Genomic DNA, 4696 nt, shown 5'->3' on the forward strand with positions numbered 1-4696 from the left:
AGAGAGGAGATTTTAAAAATACCTAAAATGCCCTTTAATTGAATTTTTAAGTCAAATTACCAAAATTATCAGTTTCCTAATTTATCCATTGATTCGTGGTTGAGATTGGTTCTCACAGTTACCACAAACAACTCAGTTCTCCCTTGAATGACCCCCTATATATATATATATATATATATTGTATGTGTGTTTGTATTTGGTTATTAACAACCATTAAGTTGTACAAAAATGTTATAGGTACTTCAGTATTAATCTAGTATTTAAAAAATAACAAATGAAGAAAATACGTTGTTTTTTGATCTAACACCCAGAAACTTGACTTAAATGAGAAGAAATATCCAAGTTGGGGACTGAACAAGTAAAATCATGAAAGTTGATAATACAAAAAGTTAATGCATGTTTGTGAAAAAGTCGGGACAAAATCGGAGAGAAAAAATGTTTTTTGTGAATGTGTTAGCAGTAAAATATGATGGAAAACCATTTGACGTCAGTTTTAAGCTAAGAAGAAGACCTTAAAGCAGTCAATTTTATAAGAAAGCGTAGTAAATATTGTTGTGCCATGATCAATGAATTAAGGTCAGTATTATGAAGTACATGTTGTTTACACGTGTTTTAAAGATAGAAAGCATGTTGGGAGTGTCGTACAACATGTGATGTCGTCAAATTTCTTTCCTAAAGATTTCGTAATAATTCATAATAAACTGTTCATTCATCAAATTTATAGACGATGTGTTTTTAGAAACATTGAGATGTTTACATATTATGTTTTGAACTATCTGACACGCTGATGTACTTTGAGATATGGAATTTTGCTATACATGAATATGATTTTTGTATATGTGTGCGTTCACATGTCGATACGCCTATAATGATGGTGGAACCTGTAAAAGTATGAGTAGGCTGGTATTGTTGGATAAGACCTATATGTCGTGTTAAGTTATATAGGGACGATTGTATGATGGAGAAGACCTGTGTATTATTTTAGATAACATATGCCAGAGATGATCCACACCATACAGTATGCAAGTTGAGATATCATAAAGTACGTTGTTTTGCATTTATGCAAATGTTGTGATATGATTTACATAACTGTTTTACAAAGGGAACTATGATTTGCATTGTGTTACATAATGTCATGGTACGTTGAAGTTTGTTAAGGATGTTCTAAGGGGAGGTATTCTCATTCAGTTAGATGTGACATTTATATTACATTTACGATATGCTTACAAGTGCTTCTAACGTGTATGCAATATAAACAGTTATTTTACTGATGGATGTATCGTCAAGATGTAACACCTTATGGTAATTAGGGGGCGTGACACTGGATGTAAGTCTAAACCAAGTACACCAGATGGAAAAAGATGAATTCGGTTTTGATTAAGGGCGTTATGATTCAATGGTAGTTAAAAAGTTTCGAAAACAACGGGCTTATTTGGTTCATGATGTCGAAATCATGATAAGTTGGTTTGTTTTATATTAAAATTACCATCAGTTATGAGATACGTTTATTAAAACAACACAGTTGAATAATGTGTTAATTGTTTTTATGTCCCTGTCTTAAGAATCTTGAATTTGAATATAATCATATATTCATTAATACAATAAGACGTTGCTTATGATAAATTTTTTATTTAAAGAAGTATGAAACCAATCTAAAGTTGGTCGAGTGGATCTTGTTTTAAAGACGGTAAGATTTTAAAAAGATGGGGAAAAATGAAGAGTGGTTGGGCTCATAATTGTCGCTCCATTTAGAACAAATAGAGAGATATCAGTTGTTATGCTCGATGTCTTATTGATTAAGATAAGCAAACGATTTTGTAACGACGACATGCTTTTATTTATGTAAATAGTAAACATCCGTACATCGCAAGCGATATGATATGAGAGTATGTGTCTTAAATGAGGGTCATATACCCCAAAGTACCACCCATTAATTTGATGCACATGATAGATTGGAACCTATTATGTGTACTACCTAAACCGTTTCTTGTTTTTTTTGCATCTATTTGTCCCTATTCAACTTTGCAAAAACCAAACTGCGTTTACTGGTTGCAATACCTGGTGTTATTTGAAGTAAGACGAATGTCGGAAATATGTCTAGATACATACAGAGTATGGTATAACGAGGATTCGGATACAAMGTTAAACAAGCTGATGATTTAAGTTAGGCGATCTCGAATGGATACATCACAACTGTCTACAGAAGTTGCTTTTGCCCCGTGTATTCTTTTAATTCAAATTGGATATAGTTAGAAATGTCTAAAATAAGAAACCCATTCAGTATGGTTCAAAAGTTAAATGAGTCAAACAGTTGTTTTTGTGAAAATAAGTCGCAAAGTGGCAATAACTACTGTATCATAAGGCAAAAAGTCAAAGAATATTTCAAGATGAGATGTAGTATCTGATTACACGTTAACATAAATAGATGGGATTGTGTCTTCTACAACAAAACATGGATTGGAATTGAGTTAAATTAAAGCATTTCCAATAAATCATCTACAATTTCTTTAAAACAGAGAATCAAAAGTTAAATATTTAATTATATTCTATAACTTTATCACCCCAGAGTTGTGTTCTGGTGAAAAGGAGAATTAAGTTGAAAATCGTAAAAGTGATCTTCACCCTTGGATGCGCATTAGGATGAGATGTACCGAGATGAGATGCATAAGATAATCCCCGTATCAAACGAGATTCATGGGTGAGTTTGAGATTAAAGATGATCAAAGGTCCAGATCCCTTATTACACTTCTCATCTTAGCTCTCATTCTCACATGATTTTTCGCCTATCATCCCAGTACAATTTTTAAAAAAATTATATAAAATAATAATAATTCAATCTCATTGGTCGGAACAAATAAAAAATTTATTTTTCTCTCGTTTCATCAAGTTTTAAATAATTTTCTTTATTTTATAAAACAATACCGAATATATGTTAAAGAAAAATAGAGAACAAAAATTTAATTTTCTTTATTTTTAGAAAATCAAAAGCAGATGTTGTTAAGATGTTAGCCTCTAATAGGTTGCAGATGTTACATCAAAAAGATATGGGTAAAAAAGAAAAACTGAAAGTTGTGGGGGTAAATTTGATGTATTTTACAAAGTTTTGGACCAAATATGGAAATGAGGTCAAAATAGAAGGACTAAAGTTGAGGAAGTATGTATTAGGTGGGCATGGTATGGGGTAAGTTGGAGTACAGCTGTGAATTAGCTGTAATTATTTATTTAATATTTGTTTTTTAAAAATTAATTGCCAGCCGGACTGAAGTTGATGGTGTCTTCCCACTCCCACCAACTATTTAAAAAAAAAAAAGAGAGGGTGAAAAATGACAAATTTGCCCTTGTCTCTCTGGGGTGCAGCAGATAAAAGGTGGGTCCCACGTTCCTCTGATACGGTGGTTTCTGGGGGAGAATCAGGCCCGTTGGTTTGATAGCGGGAAGGGTCACGTGTGGACTGTGGAGGGGAACTCAATTACAATTTTGGAAAATTGACTCAAATAAAGATTTTAATTATTTAAATTGATTTTTTAATTTTTTTTAATGAATTTATCTAAATATTATTACATATTTATATTATATTATAAATCATTTGATAAAAACTTTAAAAAACAATTATTTATGCATAAAGTATTGTATATTGATATATATTATTTAAAATTCAAGATTACAAGTAATTATACATAAGTACAACTTATTAAAACTTCATGTTTGAATTCGTGTAACTGACTACGGATAAACATAATTAAATAAATGATAAACATCTCATTTTAAAATATAAAAAATCTAAAATATAATTAAGATAATTATCGAGTTCTAACAAAATAATTAATTATTATATTTATAAAAAAATTATATTATTAAATCAAATATAAATTACTTCGTTACTGAACCTAAATTAGAATTATAATAAAAAAATTGAATTATAAAATTACATAAAAATTAGAAATTTTAAATAGTTAATTTGATATTAATATCGATATATTTTTGTCAAATTTTTATGATATCTTTAAATTTATATTTTATTCAACAAAAAAAACATCATCGCTTTTTTGAAATCACATAAGACCATATTATAACATCGACTGAGATAAAGAATAAAATAAAATATTAAAATCAAGATGTATCTCGCTGCATTACACGAGTACCAATTCTATTGTAATATTGTGGATCCGATTAAAAGACAAAAAAAATCAAATTATATGTGACACTGTTGCAATTGCCGATTTGGTCGTCGTAATTACGTATTTGGGTTGAATCTGATAAATTTTTGTCTTTTAATCAGATCCGCAATATTGCGGACAAGGTGACATTTTGGTAAACCCGATAGAGAAATTGCTAGAAAACCAATTTGAATGGGTGAAATGACAATTTGAGTCAATTTCCCAATAATGTTTTAATGTAAACTATAAATGTATTCGTGGAACACAATGAGATACATACCGATTTTAATATTTTGTTTTATATTTGTTTTTTTTTTGATTTTATAATACGGTTTTGAGAAAATGATAAAGTTTTATTTGAATACTATATAAATCTGAAAAGCCCATAAAAAATTTACATCGATATTAGTATCAAATTAACGATTTGAATTTCTAATTTTTTGTATAATTTTTTCAGTTCAATTTTTTATATAATTTAAATTAAAGTTTAATAACAAAATAATTTATTTTATATTTAATAATATAATTTTTTTTATAAA

Source organism: Cynara cardunculus (genome assembly GCF_001531365.2).
Source record: "Cynara cardunculus var. scolymus isolate 2C chromosome LG 6, CcrdV1, whole genome shotgun sequence".
In the NCBI taxonomy this organism is placed as follows: Eukaryota; Viridiplantae; Streptophyta; class Magnoliopsida; order Asterales; family Asteraceae; genus Cynara; species Cynara cardunculus.